The sequence below is a fragment of the Phyllobates terribilis genome, unplaced genomic scaffold (assembly GCF_046119375.1).
Source record: "Phyllobates terribilis strain yellow unplaced genomic scaffold, ASM4611937v1 Scaffold_4__5_contigs__length_816908805, whole genome shotgun sequence".
In the NCBI taxonomy this organism is placed as follows: Eukaryota; Metazoa; Chordata; class Amphibia; order Anura; family Dendrobatidae; genus Phyllobates; species Phyllobates terribilis.
The window spans coordinates 71,834,247-71,857,746 of record NW_027362764.1 but is presented as its reverse complement, the minus strand read 5'-3'; positions in this window follow the sequence as shown (position 1 = coordinate 71,857,746).

The window sequence follows — 23,500 nt, the reverse complement described above, 5'->3', positions numbered from 1 at the left end:
GAGGAACAGGGACCATTCACATCAATATCAGGCCAGTCAACCACACATGTCTTGTAGGATATGTTTCTGTACCATAAGGAGCGGTTTGGCTACACAGTTATAGGGCATACAGTGAGTGCAATGCCTACCAAAAATTTCGAGGCACTCCAATGCCCCTTGGAAGTGACATGGAGGTCAGAGGGCCTTAACTAAACCGTTTTTTCCATTTATAGCAACTGGGTCTCCTGTGCACAGTTGGCCTAAGCAGTGAATGGAAGGCTTTCCAAAATTATGAGGAACTGCAATGCCCCTTGAAACAGACGTGGATGACAGCGTACTAAAAACCTTCTACCCATTATTGGGGAGTGGGTCTCCCTTAGTGTTCGACTATGCATTGAAAAGCAAAAGCTGACTAAAATTAGGAGGAAATGCAATGCCCGTTGGAAGAGTCGTGGAGGTTAGAGTTGATTAAAAACAACATTTCAATGCCCCTTGGAAGAGCTGTGGAGTTCAGAGTGGATTAACAAGACGCTTTTAATGCCCCTTGGAAGAGTGGTGGAGGTCACAGTAGCTTAACAAGACAGTTTTAATGCCCCTTGGAAGAGTGGTGGAGGTCACAGTAGCTTAACAAGATGGTTTTAATGCCCCTTGGAAGAGTGGTGGAGGTCGCAGTTGTTAGAACTCTCCTGTTAGGTTTTTTCTATCTTGCTGGTCACATGACCTTGTTTGCCTATTTAATCCTGCTCCGCCCTCCTGGCCTTGCTGGACTTCATTGTAATTTCTACTCTTAAGTTAGCCTGGTGCTTAGTTACCTTTCTCAGTCTGTTTAGCTTGGTCTTCGGACCTTTATGTTCTATGTTGTGTGTTTGTCTTTTACTGCTACAATTTCTGCTAGGAGGTGTCCAACTTTATCCCAGTCCCTAGTTCTTGTAGGGATCCTTCCCTCACATCTATAGGTCTTCGTACAGACTAGCCGAGGACATTAGCGGGTCTGATCGCAGGATCAGGTTCCCCGTTACATCGTAGGGATCTAGCTTAGTTCTATTGTAGGGACAGATCTCCTTTCTTTCCTTAGTGCTTGTAGCAGATCATAACAGTAAGTCCAGCCCAAAAATATCTCTAAGGAAAGACTTTCAGTTTCCATCATGGTGTCGGTTCAGGATTTGGCTCAACGCCTGCTGGGACTCTCTCTGGAGGTGGCCGAGCTCCAACAACACGTGAGTAGCTGTTCTGGAGCACATTTTGTGGAGCCTAAGGTACGTTTGCCTGATTTATTCTTTGGTGATCAACAGGAATTTTTTTCTTTTAAAAATGCTTGTTTATTGTATTTTCGCTTGAGACCCAGATCCTCTGATGATGAATCACAGCGCATAGGGTTCATAATGTCACTTTTGCGCAAAGAACCTCAGGGATGGGCCTTTTCTCTCCAACCTAGTGATCCATGCTTTAGATCAGTGGATAGTTTTTTTTCTGCTTTTGGTTTGTTGTATGATGATCCTGATCGTATCTCATCAGCTGAGACTGAATTAAGACATTTGAGGCAGGGATCAGGTAATGAGGAAAAATATTGTTCTCACTTCCGTCGGTGGTCTGTCCAGGTGGGGTGGAACGATTCAGCTTTGAAAAGTTTGTTTCTTGCGGGGCTAGGTGAAAGGGTTAAGGATTTGCTGATTGCTTATCCCACACCTGGAAACTTGCAGGAGGCTATGCAATTAGCTATACGGGTGGACAGGAGACTGCGTGCAAGGGTTAATGAAAGTAAATCCTCTGCCATGTCAGCTCCAAGTCTTGAGAGGGTCTGTACTGACATTGGAGAGCCGATGGAGATTGGGGCGATGGCACCCCGCTCTCAGGAAAAAGACCGCAGATCTTCTGAAGGTTTGTGCTTTTATTGCGGGAAATCTGACCATTTTATTAAGAACTGTGTGCTTCGTATGAACAAAGAAAAAAAAAAGGTCAGTTACGCCAGTATTGCCTGTTTAAATTCTAAGGGGGTATTTCTTTCTGCTACTACTGCTGCTCAGGAAGAATTAATTGAATTTCGGATATTTGTGGATTGTGGTTCTACTCTGAATGTGATTGATGGGGGATTCTTGGAAAAACTTAAATTAAAACCCAAACCTTTGTCATCCCCTATTGCTGTGGTTTCTGTCGATGGCTCCCCCTTGAAGAGTGTTACTCACAAGGTCTGTGAATTTCCCCTCACTATTAATGGTATTCACCAAGAAAATTTGGATTTGGTGGTATTAAACAATTTGCCTTCTCCAGTAATTTTGGGGTTATCCTGGTTAAAATTGCACAATCCTGTACTGGATTGGTCTACCAATGAAATTAAGTCCTGGAGTCCTAAGTGTTATGACAAGTGTTGTAACGGACGTATTGCTGCGGTGAAAAAAGGGGAATTACCTGTACCTATTCAGGATTTTTGGAGAGTTTTTTCTGAGGAGGAGTCACAAATATTGCCTCCCCATAGAGACTATGATTGTACCATTGAATTTGTCCCTGGAGCGACTCTTCCTAAAAGTCGTTTATTTAATCTTACTATTCCTGAGAGAAAGGCTTTGGAGGAATACATACAGACAAGTTTGGCCGCCGGTCACATTAGGCCTTCCAAGTCTCATGTGGCTCTTGGATTTTTTTTTGTTAAAAAAAAGGACGGCGGTTTACGTCCTTGTCTGGATTTTCGTGAGATTAATAAAATTACTGTACGCAATCCTTACCCACTGCCATTGATTCCTGATTTGTTTAACCAGTTAGTGGGGGCCAAGTGGTTCTCTAAAATTGATCTCCGGGGGGAATACAATTTGTTGCGCATGAAGGAGGGTGATGAATGGAAGACTGCTTTTAACACTCCTGTGGGTCATTTTGAGAACCTGGTTATGCCTTTTGGTCTTACCAATGCTCCAGCATTTTTTCAGAATCTTATTAATGACATCCTTAGACCTTTGATCGGCAAAAATGTGGTTGTGTATTTTGATGACATTTTGATTTATTCGCCTGATCTTGAGTCTCATTGGCGGAGCGTACGTGAGGTATTACAGTTATTAATTGACAATTCGCTTTTTGCTAAGCTAGAGAAATGTGAGTTTGCTGTACAGAGAATTAGTTTTTTGGGCTACATTATCTCCAGCGAGGGCTTTGAGATGGACCCTGTGAAGGTTCAGGCGGTTCAGGAATGGCCTAGGCCTATTGGTTTGAAATCGATACAGAGGTTTTTGGGTTTCGCCAATTATTACAGAAAATTCATTAAAAATGTTTCTATTATTGTCAAACCACTGACCGATCTCACCAGGAAAGGTGCTAATGCGGTTCAGTGGACTACTGAGGCCATTGAAGCTTTTGTGTTTCTAAAGGAGAGGTTCAGCTCTGCTCCCATCCTTATGCAGCCTGATGTGACTAAGCCGTTTTTGGTTGAGGTTGATGCTTCTTCGGTGGGGGTCGGTGCGGTGTTGTCTCAGAAAAACAAGGATGGAGTACATCCCTGTGCTTTTTTTTCAAAAAAATTTTTTTGAGACTGAACTTAATTACGATATTGCTAATCGGGAATTGCTGGCTATTAAACTCGCATTTGAACACTGGCGTCATTTCTTGGGAGGTGCTGAATTTCCCATTCAGGTTTTCACTGATCATAAAAATCTGATCTATCTTGATGCTGCCAAGCGCTTGAATGCCCGTCAGGCTAGGTGGGCACTTTTTTTCTCGTGGTTTAATTTTTCTGTTACTTACATCCCGGGTACCAAGAATGTTAAAGCTGATGCTTTGTCTCGCAGCATTTCTCCCATGGTCGGTGCTGAGGAGGAGGAGAGCATTTTACAAGAAGGTGTTGTGATTGCTGCATTGGACTCTGTTTTGGAAGATGAGATTCTAAAAGCACAGGAGAATGCCCCATCTAACACTCCCCATGGGAGGTTGTTTGTGCCTAGGACCTTTAGGAGAGATTTGTTTGTTGAGTGTCATGAGTCTCGGTTGGCAGGTCATCCTGGAATTTCTGAGACCAAGAGACTTGTGGGTCGCAGTTTTTGGTGGCCTGGATGGCAGAAGGAAGTTATTAAGTGGGTGCGTCAATGTACGGTGTGTGCTAGATCTAAGACTTCACATACTCCTGCAGCGGGGTTGCTTTGCCCTCTGGAGGATCCTAGTGCACCTAGGACACATCTGGCTATGGACTTTATTACTGACTAAGACACTCGCTAAGGCCTATGTCAAGGAAATTGTCAGACTACATGGCATTCCTACTGACATTGTTTCGGATAGGGGACCTCAGTTCGTGGCTCGTTTTTGGCGTGCTTTTTGTGACAGGTTGGGAGTTCATTTGTCGTTTTCATCCGGATATCATCCTGAGTCTAATGGCCAGACAGAAAGGAAGAATCAGGATGTTGAGCAGTTCTTGCGTTGTTTTGTGGCAGACAATCAGGAGGGGTGGTCTGAGTTTCTGCCACTTGCTGAGTTTGCTCTTAACAACCATACATCCTCTTCTGCTGGTTGTTCGCCTTTTTTTTGTTGTTCTGGGAGACATCCGTCTTTTGGGTCATTCTCCAAATTGGTATCGGCTGTGCCTGAGGAGGAGAGTTTTTCCGGTGACTTGGAGAGAGTTTGGACAGATGTGCGTGGTAATCTTCAGGAGGCTAACAAAAAATCTAAGAGGTACTTTGATAGGAAAGGGCAAGAGGTTTTGTTTGCTATTGGTGACATGGTTTGGTTGTCCTCTAAGAATCTGCGGTTGAGGATTCCTTCTAAAAAATTGGGTCCCAAGTTTGTAGGGCCCTTTAAGGTGCTTCATGTAGTTAACCAATCTGCTGTTAGGTTGGAGGTTCCTACCTCCTGGAAGATTAATCTGGTGTTTCATGTTTCTCTGTTGAAAAGAGCTTATGTGTCGGATGGAGACGTCTCTGCCACTGTTCCTCCGGTGGTGGAGGACGGGGAATACGAAATTTCCCGCATCCTAAATTCTAGACGGTATAGAGGGAGTTTGCAGTATCTCGTCGCTTGGAAAGGTTTCGGACCCGAGGATAACTCATGGGTGAGGGCGGATGATGTTTCTGCTTCCAGACTTGTCAGAGCGTTTCACAAGAGGTTTCCTGATAAGCCTGGGCCTAGGGGATCCGGAGGATCCTCATAGAAGAGGGGGTACTGTTAGAACTCTCCTGTTAGGTTTTTTCTATCTTGCTGGTCACATGACCTTGTTTGCCTATTTAATCCTGCTCCACCCTCCTGGCCTTGCTGGACTTCATTGTAATTTCTACTCTTAAGTTAGCCTGGTGCTTAGTTACCTTTCTCAGTCTGTTTAGCTTGGTCTTCGGACCTTTATGTTCTATGTTCTGTGTTTGTCTTTTACTGCTACAATTTCTGCTAGGAGGTGTCTAGTTCTTGTAGGGATCCCTCCCTCACATCTATAGGTCTTCGTACAGACTAGCCGAGGACTTTAGCGGGTCTGATCGCAGGATCAGGTTCCCCGTTACATCGTAGGGATCTAGCTTAGTTCTATTGTAGGGACAGATCTCCTTTCTTTCCTTAGTGCTTGTAGCAGATCATAACAGCAGTAGCTTAACAAGACGGTTTTAATGCCCCTTGGAAGAGACGTGGAGGTCACAGTGTAATAAAAAGACAATATCAATGCCCCTTGGAAGAGTGGTGGAGGTCGCAGTAGCTTAACAAGACGGTTTTAATGCCCCTTGAAAGAGTGGTGGAGGTCGCAGTAGCTTAACAAGACGGTTTTAATTCCCCTTGGAAGAGACGTGGAGGTCACAGTGGAATAAAAAGACAATATCAATGCCCCTTGGAAGAGTGGTGGAGGTCGCAGTAGCTTAACAAGACGGTTTTAATGCCCCTTGGAAGAGACGTGGAGGTCACAGTGGAATAAAAAGACAATATCAATGCCCCTTGGAAGAGTGGTGGAGGTCGCAGTAGCTTAACAAGACGGTTTTAATGCCCCTTGGAAGAGACATGGAGGTCACAGTAGCTTAACAAGATGGTTTTAATTCCCAATGGAAGAGACATGGAGGTCAGAGTGGTTTAACAAGTTGGTTTTAATGCCCCTTGGAAGAGACGTGGAGGTCAGAGTGGTTTAACAAGACGATTTTAATGCCCCTTGGAAGAGACGTGGAGGTCACAGTAGCTTAACAAGACGGTTTTAATGCTCCTTGGAAGAGACGTGGAGGTCGCAGTAGCTTAACAAGACTATTTTTATGCCCGTTACCAGAGCCATGCAGTACAGCATATTTATAACATTATTCCCATTATCGGGGAGTGGGTCTCCCATAGTCTTTGCCTATGCCTTCCAAGCAAAAGCTGCCAAAAATTAGGACGGAGGAACTTGCAATACCGGCAAACAAGAGCCATGTAGTACAGCATATTCAAAACACTATTCCCATTATTGGGGAGTGGGTCTTCCATAGTCTTTGCCTATGCCTTCCAAGCAAAAGCTGTAAAAAATTAGGACTTAGGAACTTGCAATGCTGGCAAACAAGAGCCATGTAGTACAGCATATTCAAAACATTATTCCCATTATTGGGGAGTGGGTCTCCCATAGTCTTTGCCTATGCCTTCCAAGCAAAAGCTGCCAAAAATTAGCACGGAGGAACTTGCAATGCTGGCAAACAAGAGCCATGCAGTACAGCATATTCAAAACATTATTCCCATTATTGGGGAGTGGGTCTCCCATAGTCTTTGCCTATGCCTTCCAAGCAAAAGCTGCCAAAAATTAGGACGGAGGAACTTGCAATGATGGCAACATGGACCACGGTCACCCTGATGGTATAATGGTGGTGGAGGCTGAGGATAAGGAGAAGAGCAAAATACAGCCGAAATGAGGAAGCGTATACCCATGTGTGGGTGTGAAGCGGTGCATGGGAATACACCTCCTGAAATAACACAGTGGATTTAACTTTATGTTACTCTGCTGTCATTTGGTGGTGATGAGAAGTCTGGCCCAATCCAGCCCTTGTTCATTTTGATAATGGTCAGCTTGTCAGCATTGTCAGTTGACAAGCGAGTGCGCTTATCAGTTATAATTCCCCCAGCGGCACAAAAAATACGCTCCGATAACACGCTAGCAGCAGGGCAGGCCAGGACCTCCAAGGCGTACAGAGCAAGTTCATTCCAAGTGTCCAGGTTGGATACCCAATATTTAAAAGGCACACAGGAATCACGGAGGACGCTGGTACAGTCGGCAAGGTACTCCCTCACCATCTTTTGAAACTTTCCACTCCTTGTGAGAGTACCCTGCGCCTCAGGGCCTGTAAGCTGGGTGGGTCTCAGAAAACTGTCCCAGAATGTTGACAGTGTTCCCCTGCCTCTGCTGGATTGGAGTTGCGTCTCTCTCGCCTGTACGCCTTGGTTGGTCAACGAACTGTGATCTCTGCTGCTAGCGTGTTCAGATGGGAATTTTTTTAACAGTTCTGCAGCAAGGGCCTTCTGGTACTGCCACATTTTTGTAGACCTCTCCACCTCAGGAATAAGAGAGTGAAAGTTCTCCTTGCAGCGGGGGTCTAAAAGTGTCACCAACCAGTAATGACTGTCACCCAACATTTTGACAACGCGAGGGTCACGGTTAAGGCAGCGTAACATAAAGTCAGCCATGCGTCCCAGACTGGTAACGGGCAAGACTTCCGTGTCCTCACCAAGATGATGACTGACCATGCTCTCCTCCTCCTCCCCCCTGTCTTCAGGCCACCCACACTGAACCGACGGTATGACAGTTGTACAGGTACTACCGTCTTATGTGTGGAATCTGACCTGAATATCGACGGCCTTGTTGCAGCTGGTACTCCACAACTGCTCTCTTCTGCTCACAAATCCTTTGCAACATGTGGAGGGTAGAGTTCCAACATGTGGGGACATCACACACCAGTCGATGTGCCGGAAGCTGCAAACGCTGCTGCAACACAGCAAGGGCGGCGGAAGCTGTAGCTGACTTCCGAAAATGAGCTGACAGGCGGAATACTTTGACGAGCAGATCTGGCAACTTGGGGTACGATTTAAGAAACAGCTGAACCACGAGGTTAAGCACATGAGCCAGGCATGGTATGTGTGTGATCTCGCCTCGCCTCGCCTCAGAGCCGCCACCAGGTTACAGCCATTGTCACACACGACCATGCCTGGATGTAGGTTTAGCGGTCTCAGCCATAGATCTGCCTGCTCTTTCACAGCTGTCCACAGCTCACAAGCAGTGTGAGGTTTATCACCTAAGCTTATGAGTTTCAGCACAGCCTGTTGCCGCTTGGCTGAGGCAGTACTGCAGTGCTTCCAGCTTGTAACTGATGTGGTGATATCTGAGATGGAGGCTGAACATGAGGAGGAGGAGGAGGATGATGCGCAGGAGCTGTACACTGTGGGGGAAACTCTGACTGACATAGGGCCCACAATCCTCGGTGGGGGGAGGATGTGTTCCGTCCCAAGGTCCAACTGGGTCCCGGCTTCCACTATGTTTACCCAGTGTGCCGTCAGGGAAATGTACCGTCCCTGGCCACAAGCACTTGTCCATGTGTCCGTTGTCAGGTGGACTCTCCCAGTAACTGCGTTGTTGAGGGCACGGCAGATGTTTTAGGACACATGCTTGTGTAGTGCGGGGATGGCACACAGGGCAAAATAGTGTGGTCTGGGGACCGAGTACCAAAGGACGGCCACCGCCATAAGGTTGCGGAAGGATTCCATCTCCACCAGCCTAAAAGGCAGCATTTCCAACGCAAGCAGTCGTGAAATGTGCGAATTTAGGACTGTGGCCTGTGGGGCGTTGGCTGCGAATTTGCGCTTTCATTCAAAGGTCTGAGATATGGACAATTGAACACTGCGGTGAGACGTGGACGTGGACGTTGATGCTGTTTCTTGAGAAACTGCCATAACAAGTGAAGACTGAGAGAAGGGGGCATCTTTGCATGCAGTATGGACAGGGGATTGCCTTGCACGCACAACAGGGGGTTCTCTTACATGCATAACAGCGGAAGAAGCAGTGGTGACACCCGCTGACACTGGTCGTGGACCCTGGGGTTCACCCCAGAAAGTCGGGTGCTTTGCTGACATGTGCCTGATCATGCTGGTGGTGGTCAGGCTGGTAGTTTTGTCACCCCTGCTGATGCTGGCATGGCAGGTGGTACAAATGGCCTTTTTGGGGTTATCAGCAGAGTCTTTAAAAAATTCCAGACTCTGGAAGACCTACCGGTTGTACTGGCAACGTCTCTCATGTTGGTGTTACGGGGAACTGTTGCCCGCCTTCTGTGTGCGGCCACCACACTGCTTCTTCCTGCCTGTTGGGGTCTCTGTCTCCCTCCCCCTGTGTGCTGCTGGCCTCACTCTGCGTGTCCTCCTGCCACGTTGGGTCAGTTACTAGATCATCCACCACCTCCTCCTCTTCCACTTGCACACAACGATCCTCCTCCTCACTTCGTGGCAAATGTGTCTCGTCATCGTCCACCTCTTGTGACAAATTGCCAGTGTCGACTACCTCTGGCCGTGGCTGTTCAAATATTTGGGCATCGCAACATGGGATCTCCTCTTCCACCACTTCAAGCGGAGCAGGCGAGGGGCACAAATATGGAAATGGACCAGTGAACAGCTCTTTAGAGTGTCCAAGTATGGGATCAGTTGCTGTCTGACGACACTCGGCATGGTGGGAGCAAGGAGCATCAGGGTGAGGAGGAGTATGTGGTCGAGACTCACGGCTACTAAAACTTGACCGTGTGGAAGACAGACCGGAGGTGGTGGTGCCCAGGGAACTGGAAGTATTATCTGCTATCCAATTAATAACCTGTTCACACTGATCAGTTCGCAATACTGGTGTTGTAGTGTGCTTCCCTAGTAATTCGGTCAAGAAGTGGGAGCGAGAAGATGTGGCTGTTGGTTGTGGCACATTTTCACCTTGGCCACGGCCCCGTTCTCTACACGCACCATCACCAGAAAGACCAGTTCCACGTCCCTTGCCACGCGCCTTGCCCATTGTAAATGAAGTAAAATAGCTTACATTCGCACTATCAATGGAAAAAGGGTAATAGAAAGGAGATTAGAACCGTGGAAGAGGAAAACCACAGTTCTATTTCTCTGGCCTACACCAGAATCTTTTAAACAGATATATTTGTGGCTGAACAGTCAGGGAGACACTATTACTGTTTTTTTTACGGAAAAATGGCCAAAAGCAGGATAATACAGAGATTTGAACCGTGGAACTGCAAAACCACCGTTATTTTTATGTGGCCTACACCAGAATCTTTTAAACAGATATATTTGTGTCTGAACAGTCAGGGAGACACTATTACTGTTTTTTTTTTACGGAAAAAATGCCAAAAGCAGGATAATACAAAGATTTGAACCATGGAACTGCAAAACCACAGTTCTAATTATGTGGCCTACACCAGAATCTTTTAAACAGATATATTTGTGTCTGAACAGTCAGGGAGACACTATTACTGTTTTTTTTTACGTAAAAAATGCCAAAATCAGGATAATACAGAGATTTGAACCGTGGAACTGCAAAACCACAGTTCTAGTTATGTGGCCTACACCAGAATCTTTTAAACAGATATATTTGTGTCTGAACAGTCAGGGAGACACTATTACTGTTTTTTTACGTAAAAAATGCCAAAAGCAGGATAATACAGAGATTTGAACTTTGGAACTGCAAAACCATAGTTCTAGTTATCTGGCCTAGACCAGAATCTTTTAAACAGATATATTTGTGTCTGAACAGTCAGGGAGACTCTATTACTGTTTTTTTTACGTAAAAAATGCCAAAAGCAGGATAACACAAAGATTTGAACCGTGGAACTGCAAAACTATAATTCTAGTTATCTGGCCTACACCAGAATCTTTTAAACAGATATATTTGTGTCTGAACAGTCAAGGAGACACTATTACTGTTTTTTTTAAGTAAAAAATGCCAAAAGCAGGATAATACAGAGATTTGAACCGTGGAACTGAAAAACTATAGTTCTAGTTATCTGGCCTACACCAGAATCTATTAAACAGATACAGTGCCTACAAGTAGTATTCAACCCCCTGCAGATTTAGCTGGTTTGATAAGATGCAAATAAGTTAGAGCCTTCAAACTGCAAACGAGAGTAGGTTTTATGAACAGAAGCATAAATCTTACAAACCAAAAAGTTATGTTGCTCAGTTGAATTTTATTAAATTTTAAACATAAAAGTGTGGGTCAATTATTATACAACCCCTATGTTTAATATTTTGTGGAATAACCCTTGTTTGCAATTACAGCTAATAATCGTCTTTTATAAGACCTGATGAGGCCGGCACAGGTCTGTGGAGTTATCTTGGCCCACTCCTCCATGCAGATCTTCTCCAAGTTATCTAGGTTCTTTGGGTGTCTCATGTGGACTTTATTCTTGAGCTCCTTCCACAAGTTTTCAATTGGGTTAAGGTCAGGAGACTGACTAGGCCACTCCAACACCTTGACTTTTTCCCTATTGAACCAGGCCTTGGTTTTCTTGGCTGTGTGCTTTGGGTCGTTGTCTTGTTGGAGGATGAAATTACGACCCATCTTAAGATCCTTGATGGAGGAGCGGAGGTTCTTGGCCAAAATCTCCAGGTAGGCCGTGCTATCCATCTTCCCATGGATGCGGACCAGATGGCCAGGCCCCTTGGCAGAGAAACAGCCCCACAGCATGATGCTGCCACCACCATGCTTGACTGTAGGGATGGTATTCTTGGGGTCGTATGCAGTGCCATCCAGTCTCCAAACGTCACGTGTGTGGTTGGCACCAAAGATCTCGATCTTGGTCTCATCAGACCATAGAACCTTGAACCAGTCTGTCTCAGAGTCCTCCAAGTGATCATGAGCAAACTGTAGACGAGCCTTGACATGACGCTTTGAAAGTAAAGGTACCTTACGGGCTCGTCTGGAACGGAGACCATTGCGGTGGAGTACGTTACTTATGGTATTGACTGAAACCAATGTCCCCACTGCCATGAGATCTTCCCGGAGCTCCTTCCTTGTTGTCCTTGGGTTAGCCTTGACTCTTCGGACAAGCCTGGCCTCGGCACGGGAGGACACTTTCAAAGGCTGTCCTGGCCGTGGAAGGCTAACAGTAGTTCCATAAGCCTTCCACTTACGGATGATGCTCCCAACAGTGGAGACAGGTAGGCCCAACTCCTTGGAAAGGGTTTTGTACCCCTTGCCAGCCTTGTGACCCTCCACGATCTTGTCTCTGATGGCCTTGGAATGCTCCTTTGTCTTTCCCATGTTGACCATGTCTGAGTGCTGTTCACAAGTTTGGGGAGGGTCTTAAATAGTCAGAAAAGGCTGGCAAAAGAGATCTTTAATCCACACATGTGAAGCTCATTATTCTTGGTGCCTGAACTACTTCTTAATACTTTAGGGGGACCAAACAGAATTCTTGTGGTTTGAGGGGTTGAATAATAAATGACACTCTGAATTAACTTATTACGTTTTAAAAAAAAAAAAAAAAAAAAAAAATTTGCTGCAGTGCATTTCCCACTTCCAGGCTGATCTACAGTACAAATGTCACAATGCCAAGTTAATTCCGCATGTGTCAACCAGCTAAATCTGCAGGGGGTTGAATACTACTTGTAGGCACTGTATATATGTGTCTGAACAGTCAGCGAGACACTATTACTGTTTTTTTTATGGAAAAAATGCCAAAAGCAGGATAATACGGAGATTTGAACTGTGGAACTGCAAAACCACAGTTCTAGTTATCGGGCCTACACCAGAATCTTTTAAACAGATATATTTGTGTCTGAACAGTCAGCGAGACACTATTACTGTTTTTTTTTACAGAAAAACGGCCAAAATCTGGATAATACAGAGATTTGAACCGTAGAACTGCAAAACCACAGTTATAGTTATGTGGCCTACACCAGAATCTTTTAAACAGATATATTTGTGTCTGAACAGTCAGTGAGACACTATTACTGTTTTTTTTTACGTAAAAAATGCCAAAAGCAGGATAATACAGAGATTTGAACCGTGGAACTGCAAAACCACAGTTATAGTTATGTGGCCTACAAAAGAATCTTTTAAACAGATATATTTGTGTCTGAACAGTCAGGGAGACACTATTACTGTTTTTTTTTACGTAAAAAATGCCAAAGGCAGGATAATACAGAGATTTGAACCGTGAAACTGCAAAACCACAGTTCTAGTTATCTGGCCTACATCAGAATCTTTTAAACAGATATATTTGTGTCTGAATAGTCAGCGAGACACTATTACTGTTTTTTTTAAAGAAAAACAGCCAAAAGCTGGATAATACAGAGATTTGAACCGTGGAACTGCAAAACCACAGTTATAGTTATGTGGCCTACACCAGAATCTTTTAAACAGATATATTTGTGACTGAACAATCAGGGAGACACTATTACTCTTTTTTTTAATGTAAAAAATGCAAAAAGCAGGATAATGCAGAGATTTGAACTGTGGAACTGCAAAACCACAGTTCTAGTTATGTGGCCTACACCAGAATCTTTTAAGCAGATATATTTGTGTCTGAACAATCAGAGAGACACTATTACTCTTTTTTTTAATGTAAAAAATGCCAAAAGCAGGATAATGCAGAGATTTGAACCGTGGAACTGAAAAACTATAGTTCTAGTTATCTGGCCTACACCAGAATCTATTAAACAGATATATTTGTGTCTGAACAGTCAGCGAGACACTATTACTGTTTTTTTTTACAGAAAAACAGCCAAAAGCTGGATAATACAGAGATTTGAACCGTGGAACTGCAAAACCACAGTTATAGTTATGTGGCCTACACCAGAATCTTTTAAACAGATATATTTGTGTCTGAACAGTCAGGGAGACACTATTACTGTTTTTTTTTACGGAAAAAATGCCAAAAGCAGGATAATACGGAGATTTGAACTGTGGAACTGCAAAACCACAGTTCTAGTTATCTGGCCTACACCAGAATCTTTTAAACAGATATATTTGTGTCTGAACAGTCAGCGAGACACTATTACTGTTTTTTTTTACAGAAAAAAGGCCAAAATCTGGATAATACAGAGATTTGAACCGTAGAACTGCAAAACCACAGTTATAGTTATGTGGCCTACACCAGAATCTTTTAAACAGATATATTTGTGTCTGAACAGTCAGGGAGACACTATTACTGTTTTTTTTTACGTAAAAAATGCCAAAAGCAGGATAATACAGAGATTTGAACCGTGGAACTGCAAAACCACAGTTCTAGTTATCTGGCCTACATCAGAATCTTTTAAACAGATATATTTGTGTCTGAATAGTCAGCGAGACACTATTACTGTTTTTTTTAAAGAAAAACAGCCAAAAGCTGGATAATACAGAGATTTGAACCGTGGAACTGCAAAACCACAGTTATAGTTATGTGGCCTACACCAGAATCTTTTAAACAGATATATTTGTGTCTGAACAATCAGGGAGACACTATTACTCTTTTTTTTAATGTAAAAAATGCCAAAAGCAGGATAATGCAGAGATTTGAACTGTGGAACTGCAAAACCACAGTTCTAGTTATGTGGCCTACACCAGAATCTTTTAAGCAGATATATTTGTGTCTGAACAATCAGGGAGACAGTATTACTGTTTTTTTTCCGTAAAAAATGGCAAAAGCAGGATAATACAGAGATTTGTACCATGGAACTGCAAAACCATAGTTCTAGTTATCTGGCCTACACCAGAATCTTTTAAGCAGATATATTTGTGTCTGAGCAGTCAGGGAGACACTGTTACTGTTTTTTTTTACGGAAAAAATGCCAAAAGCAGGATAATACAGAGATTTGAACCATGGAACTGCAAAACCACAGTTCTAGTTATCTGGCCTACACCAGAATCTTTTAAACAGATATATTTGTGTCTGAACAGTCAGCGAGACTCTATTACTGTTTTTTTTTACGGAAAAAAGGACAAAAGCTGGATAATACAGAAATTTGAACCGTGGAACTGCAAAACCACAGTTATAGTTATGTGGCCTACACAAGAATCTTTTAAACAGATATATTTGTGTCTGAACAGTCCGGGAGACACTATTACTGTTTTTTTTTATGTAAAAAATGCCAAAAGCAGGATAATACAGAGATTTGAACCGTGGAACTGCAAAACCACAGTTATAGTTATGTGGCCTACACAAGAATCTTTTAAACAGATATATTTGTGTCTGAATAGTCAGCGAGACACTATTACTGTTTTTTTTCAAGAAAAACAGCCAAAAGCTGGATAATACAGAGATTTGAACCGTGGAACTGCAAAACCACAGTTATAGTTATGTGGCCTACACCAGAATCTTTTAAGCAGATATATTTGTGTCTGAACAATCAGGGAGACACTATTACTCTTTTTTTTAATGTAAAAAATGCCAAAAGCAGGATAATGCAGAGATTTGAACCGTGGAACTGAAAAACTATAGTTCTAGTTATCTGGCCTACACCAGAATCTATTAAACAGATATATTTGTGTCTGAACAGTCAGCGAGACACTATTACTGTTTTTTTTTACAGAAAAACAGCCAAAAGCTGGATAATACAGAGATTTGAACCGTGGAACTGCAAAACCACAGTTATAGTTATGTGGCCTACACCAGAATCTTTTAAACAGATATATTTGTGTCTGAACAATCAGGGAGACACTATTACTGTTTTTTTTTACGGAAAAAATGCCAAAAGCAGGATAATACGGAGATTTGAACTGTGGAACTGCAAAACCACAGTTCTAGTTATATGGCCTACACCAGAATCTTTTAAACAGATATATTTGTGTCTGAACAATCAGGGAGACAGTATTACTGTTTTTTTTCCGTAAAAAATGGCAAAAGCAGGATAATACAGAGATTTGAACCGTGGAACTGCAAAACCACAGTTATAGTTATGTGGCCTACACCAGAATCTTTTAAGCAGATATATTTGTGTCTGAACAATCAGGGAGACACTATTACTCTTTTTTTTAATGTAAAAAATGCCAAAAGCAGGATAATGCAGAGATTTGAACTGTGGAACTGAAAAACCAGAGTTCTAGTTATGTGGCCTACACCAGAATCTTTTAAGCAGATATATTTGTGTCTGAACAATCAGGGAGACACTATTACTGTTTTTTTTCCGTAAAAAATGGCAAAAGCAGGATAATACAGAGATTTGAACCGTGGAACTGCAAAACCATAGTTCTAGTTATCTGGCCTACACCAGAATCTTTTAAACAGATATATTTGTGTCTGAGCAGTCAGGGAGACACTATTACTGTTTTTTTTTTACGGAAAAAATGCCAAAAGCAGGATAATACAGAGATTTGAACCGTGGAACTGCAAAACCACAGTTCTAGTTATCTGGCCTACACCAGAATCTTTTAAACAGATATATTTGTGTCTGAACAGTCAGCGAGACTCTATTACTGTTTTTTATTACGGAAAAACGGCCAAAAGCTGGATAATACAGAGATTTGAACCGTGGAACTGCAAAACCACAGTTATAGTTATGTGGCCTACACAAGAATCTTTTAAACAGATATATTTGTGTCTGAACAGTCAGGGAGACACTATTACTGTTTTTTTTTACGGAAAAAATGCCAAAAGCAGGATAATACAGAGATTTGAACCGTGGAACTGCAAAATCACAGTTCTAGTTATCTGGCCTACACCACAATCTTTTAAACAGATATATTTGTGTCTGAACAGTCAGGGAGACACAATTACTGTTTTTTTTTACGGAAAAACAGCCAAAAGCTGGATAATACAGAGATTTGAACCGTGGAACTGCAAAACCACAGTTATAGTTATGGGGCCTACACCAGAATCTTTTAAAAAGATATATTTTTGTCTGAACAGTCAGGGAGACACTATTACTGTTTTTTTTTACGTAAAAATTGCCAAAAGCAGGATAATACAGAGATTTGAACCGTGGAACTGCAAAACCACAGTTGTAGTTATGTGGCCTACACCAGATTCTTTTAAACAGATATATTTGTGTCTGAACAGTTAGGGAGACACTATTGCTGTTTTTTTAACGTAAAAAATGACAAAAGCAGGATAATGCAGAGATTTGAACCGTGGAACTGCAAAACCACAGTTCTAGATATCTGGTCTACATCAGAATCTTTTAAACAGATTTATTTGTGTCTGAATAGTCAGCGAGACACTATTACTGTTTTTTTTAAAGAAAAACAGCCAAAAGCTGGATAATACCGAGATTTGAACCGTGGAACTGCAAAACCACAGTTATAGTTATGTGGCCTACACCAGAATCTTTTAAACAGATATATTTGTGTCTGAACAATCAGGGAGACACTATTACTGTTTTTTTTAATGTAAAAAATGCCAAAAGCAGGAAAATGCAGAGATTTGAACTGTGGAACTGCAAAACCACAGTTCTAGTTATGTGGCCTATGCAAGAATCTTTTAAGTAGATATATTTGTGTCTGAACAGTCAGGGAGACACTATTACTGTTTTTTTTCCGTAAAAAATGTCAAAAGCAGGATAATACAGAGATTTGAACCGTGCAACTGCAAAACCATAGTTCTAGTTATCTGGCCTACACCAGAATCTTTTAAACAGATATATTTGTGTCTGAGCAGTCAGTGAGACACTATTACTGTTTTTTTTACGGAAAAGTTGCCAAAAGCAGGATAATACAGAGATTTGAACCGTGGAACTGCAAAACCACAGTTCTAGTTATCTGGCCTACACCAGAATCTTTTAAACAGATATATTTGTGTCTGAACAGTCAGCGAGACTCTATTACAGTTTTTTTTTACGGAAAAACGGCCAAAAGCTGGATAATACAGAGATTTGAACCGTGGAACTGCAAAACCACAGTTATAGTTATGTGGCCTACACCAGAATCTTTTAAACAGATATATTTGTGTCTGAACAGTCAGGGAGACACTATTACTGTTTTTTTTTAAGTAAAAAATGCCAAAAGCAGGATAATACAGAGATTTGAACCGTGGAACTGCAAAACCACAGTTATATTTATGTGGCCTACACCATAATGTTTTAAACAGATATATTTGTGTCTGAACAGTCAGGGAGACACTATTACTGTTTTTTTTTATGGAAAAACGGCCAAAAGCTGGATAATACAGAGATTTGAACCGTGGAACTGCAAAACCACAGTTATAGTTATGTGGCCTACACCAGAATCTTTTAAACAGATATATTTGTGTCTGAATAGTCAGCGAGACACTATTACTGTTTTTTTTTAAAGAAAAACAGCCAAAATCTGGATAATACAGAGATTTGAACTGTGGAACTGCAAAACCACAGTTATAGTTATGTGGCCTACACCAGAATTTTTAAACAGATATATTTGTGTCTGAACAATCAGGGAGACACTATTACTGTTTTTTTTTATGGAAAAAATGCCAAAAGCAGGATAATACAGAGATTTGAACCGTGGAACTGCAAAACCACAGTTCTAGTTATCTGGCCTACACCAGAATCTTTTAAACAGAAATATTTGTGTCTGAACAGTCAGCGAGACTCTATTACTGTTTTTTTTTACGGAAAAACGGCCAAAAGCTGGATAATACAGAGATTTGAACCGTGGAACTGCACAACCACAGTTATAGTTATGTGGCCTACACCAGAATCTTTTAAACAGATATATTTGTGTCTGAACAGTCAGGGAGACACTATTACTGTTTTTTTTTACGTAAAAAATGCCAAAAGCAGGATAATACAGAGATTTGAACCGTGGAACTGCAAAACCACAGTTCTAGTTATCGGGCCTACATCAGAATCTTTTAAACAGATCTATTTGTGTCTGAATAGTCAGCGAGACACTATTACTGTTTTTTTTTAAAGAAAAACAGCCAAAATCTGGATAATACAGAGATTTGAACTGTGGAACTGCAAAACCACAGTTATAGTTATGTGGCCAACACCAGAATCTTTTAAACAGATATATTTGTGTCTGAACAATCAGGGAGACACTATTACTGTTTTTTTTTATGGAAAAAATGCCAAAAGCAGGATAATACAGAGATTTGAACCGTGGAACTGCAAAACCACAGTTCTAGTTATCTGGCCTACACCAGAATCTTTTAAACAGAAATATTTGTGTCTGAACAGTCAGCGAGACTCTATTACTGTTTTTTTTTACAGAAAAACGGCCAAAAGCTGGATAATACAGAGATTTGAACCGTGGAACTGCAAAACCACAGTTATAGTTATGTGGCCTACACCAGAATCTTTTAAACAGATATATTTGTGTCTGAACAATCAGGGAGACACTATTACTCTTTCTTTTAATGTAAAAAATACCAAAAGCAGGATAATGCAGAGATTTGAACTGTGGAACTGCAAAACCACAGTTGTAGTTATGTGGCCTACACCAGAATCTTTTAAGCAGATATATTTGTGTCTGAACAATCAGGGAGACACTATTACTCTTTTTTTTAATGTAAAAAATGCCCAAAAGCAGGATAATGCAGAGATTTGAACTGTGGATCTGCAAAACCACAGTTCTAGTTATGTGGCCTACACCAGAATCTTTTAAGCAGATATATTTGTGTCTGAACAGTCAGGGAGACACTACTACTGTTTTTTTTCCGTAAAAAATGGCAAAAGCAGGATAATACAGAGATTTGAACCGTGGAGCTGCAAAACCATAGTTCTAGTTATCTGGCCTACACCAGTATCTTTTAAACAGATATATTTGTGTCTGAGCAGTCAGGGAGACACTATTACTGTTTTTTTTTACGGAAAAAATGCCAAAAGCAGGATAATACAGAGATTTGAACCATGGAACTGCAAAACCACAGTTCTAGCTATCTGGCCTACACCAGAATCTTTTAAACAGATATATTTGTGTCTGAACAGTCAGCGAGACTCTATTACTGTTTTTTTTTACGGAAAAATGGCCAAAAGCTGGATAATACAGAGATTTGAACCGTGGAACTGCAAAACCACAGTTATAGTTATGTGGCCTACACAAGAATCTTTTAAACAGATATATTTGTGTCTGAACAGTCAGGGAGACACTATTACTGTTTTTTTTTACGGAAAAAATGCCAAAAGCAGGATAATACAGAGATTTGAACCGTGGAACTGCAAAATCACAGTTCTAGTTATCTGGCCTACACCACAATCTTTTAAACAGATATATTTGTGTCTGAACAGTCAGGGAGACACAATTACTGTTTTTTTTTACGGAAAAACAGCCAAAAGCTGGATAATACAGAGATTTGAACCGTGGAACTGCAAAACCACAGTTATAGTTATGGGGCCTACACCAGAATCTTTTAAAAAGATATATTTTTGTCTGAACAGTCAGGGAGACACTATTACTGTTTTTTTTTACGTAAAAATTGCCAAAAGCAGGATAATACAGAGATTTGAACCGTGGAACTGCAAAACCACAGTTGTAGTTATGTGGCCTACACCAGATTCTTTTAAACAGATATATTTGTGTCTGAACAGTTAGGGAGACACTATTGCTGTTTTTTTAACGTAAAAAATGACAAAAGCAGGATAATGCAGAGATTTGAACCGTGGAACTGCAAAACCACAGTTCTAGATATCTGGTCTACATCAGAATCTTTTAAACAGATTTATTTGTGTCTGAATAGTCAGCGAGACACTATTACTGTTTTTTTTAAAGAAAAACAGCCAAAAGCTGGATAATACCGAGATTTGAACCGTGGAACTGCAAAACCACAGTTATAGTTATGTGGCCTACACCAGAATCTTTTAAACAGATATATTTGTGTCTGAACAATCAGGGAGACACTATTACTGTTTTTTTTAATGTAAAAAATGCCAAAAGCAGGAAAATGCAGAGATTTGAACTGTGGAACTGCAAAACCACAGTTCTAGTTATGTGGCCTATGCAAGAATCTTTTAAGTAGATATATTTGTGTCTGAACAGTCAGGGAGACACTATTACTGTTTTTTTTCCGTAAAAAATGTCAAAAGCAGGATAATACAGAGATTTGAACCGTGCAACTGCAAAACCATAGTTCTAGTTATCTGGCCTACACCAGAATCTTTTAAACAGATATATTTGTGTCTGAGCAGTCAGTGAGACACTATTACTGTTTTTTTTACGGAAAAGTTGCCAAAAGCAGGATAATACAGAGATTTGAACCGTGGAACTGCAAAACCACAGTTCTAGTTATCTGGCCTACACCAGAATCTTTTAAACAGATATATTTGTGTCTGAACAGTCAGCGAGACTCTATTACAGTTTTTTTTTACGGAAAAACGGCCAAAAGCTGGATAATACAGAGATTTGAACCGTGGAACTGCAAAACCACAGTTATAGTTATGTGGCCTACACCAGAATCTTTTAAACAGATATATTTGTGTCTGAACAGTCAGGGAGACACTATTACTGTTTTTTTTTAAGTAAAAAATGCCAAAAGCAGGATAATACAGAGATTTGAACCGTGGAACTGCAAAACCACAGTTATATTTATGTGGCCTACACCATAATGTTTTAAACAGATATATTTGTGTCTGAACAGTCAGGGAGACACTATTACTGTTTTTTTTTATGGAAAAACGGCCAAAAGCTGGATAATACAGAGATTTGAACCGTGGAACTGCAAAACCACAGTTATAGTTATGTGGCCTACACCAGAATCTTTTAAACAGATATATTTGTGTCTGAATAGTCAGCGAGACACTATTACTGTTTTTTTTTAAAGAAAAACAGCCAAAATCTGGATAATACAGAGATTTGAACTGTGGAACTGCAAAACCACAGTTATAGTTATGTGGCCTACACCAGAATTTTTAAACAGATATATTTGTGTCTGAACAATCAGGGAGACACTATTACTGTTTTTTTTTATGGAAAAAATGCCAAAAGCAGGATAATACAGAGATTTGAACCGTGGAACTGCAAAACCACAGTTCTAGTTATCTGGCCTACACCAGAATCTTTTAAACAGAAATATTTGTGTCTGAACAGTCAGCGAGACTCTATTACTGTTTTTTTTTACGGAAAAACGGCCAAAAGCTGGATAATACAGAGATTTGAACCGTGGAACTGCACAACCACAGTTATAGTTATGTGGCCTACACCAGAATCTTTTAAACAGATATATTTGTGTCTGAACAGTCAGGGAGACACTATTACTGTTTTTTTTTACGTAAAAAATGCCAAAAGCAGGATAATACAGAGATTTGAACCGTGGAACTGCAAAACCACAGTTCTAGTTATCGGGCCTACATCAGAATCTTTTAAACAGATCTATTTGTGTCTGAATAGTCAGCGAGACACTATTACTGTTTTTTTTTAAAGAAAAACAGCCAAAATCTGGATAATACAGAGATTTGAACTGTGGAACTGCAAAACCACAGTTATAGTTATGTGGCCAACACCAGAATCTTTTAAACAGATATATTTGTGTCTGAACAATCAGGGAGACACTATTACTGTTTTTTTTTATGGAAAAAATGCCAAAAGCAGGATAATACAGAGATTTGAACCGTGGAACTGCAAAACCACAGTTCTAGTTATCTGGCCTACACCAGAATCTTTTAAACAGAAATATTTGTGTCTGAACAGTCAGCGAGACTCTATTACTGTTTTTTTTTACAGAAAAACGGCCAAAAGCTGGATAATACAGAGATTTGAACCGTGGAACTGCAAAACCACAGTTATAGTTATGTGGCCTACACCAGAATCTTTTAAACAGATATATTTGTGTCTGAACAATCAGGGAGACACTATTACTCTTTCTTTTAATGTAAAAAATACCAAAAGCAGGATAATGCAGAGATTTGAACTGTGGAACTGCAAAACCACAGTTGTAGTTATGTGGCCTACACCAGAATCTTTTAAGCAGATATATTTGTGTCTGAACAATCAGGGAGACACTATTACTCTTTTTTTTAATGTAAAAAATGCCCAAAAGCAGGATAATGCAGAGATTTGAACTGTGGATCTGCAAAACCACAGTTCTAGTTATGTGGCCTACACCAGAATCTTTTAAGCAGATATATTTGTGTCTGAACAGTCAGGGAGACACTACTACTGTTTTTTTTCCGTAAAAAATGGCAAAAGCAGGATAATACAGAGATTTGAACCGTGGAGCTGCAAAACCATAGTTCTAGTTATCTGGCCTACACCAGTATCTTTTAAACAGATATATTTGTGTCTGAGCAGTCAGGGAGACACTATTACTGTTTTTTTTTACGGAAAAAATGCCAAAAGCAGGATAATACAGAGATTTGAACCATGGAACTGCAAAACCACAGTTCTAGCTATCTGGCCTACACCAGAATCTTTTAAACAGATATATTTGTGTCTGAACAGTCAGCGAGACTCTATTACTGTTTTTTTTTACGGAAAAATGGCCAAAAGCTGGATAATACAGAGATTTGAACCGTGGAACTGCAAAACCACAGTTATAGTTATGTGGCCTATACAAGAATCTTTTAAACAGATATATTTGTGTCTGAACAGTCAGGGAGACACTATTACTGTTTTTTTTTACGTAAAAAATGCCAAAAGCAGGATAATACAGAGATTTGAACCGTGGAACTGCAAAATCACAGTTCTAGTCATCTGGCCTACACCACAATCTTTTAAACAGATATATTTGTGTCTGAACAGTCAGGGAGACTCTATTACTGTTTT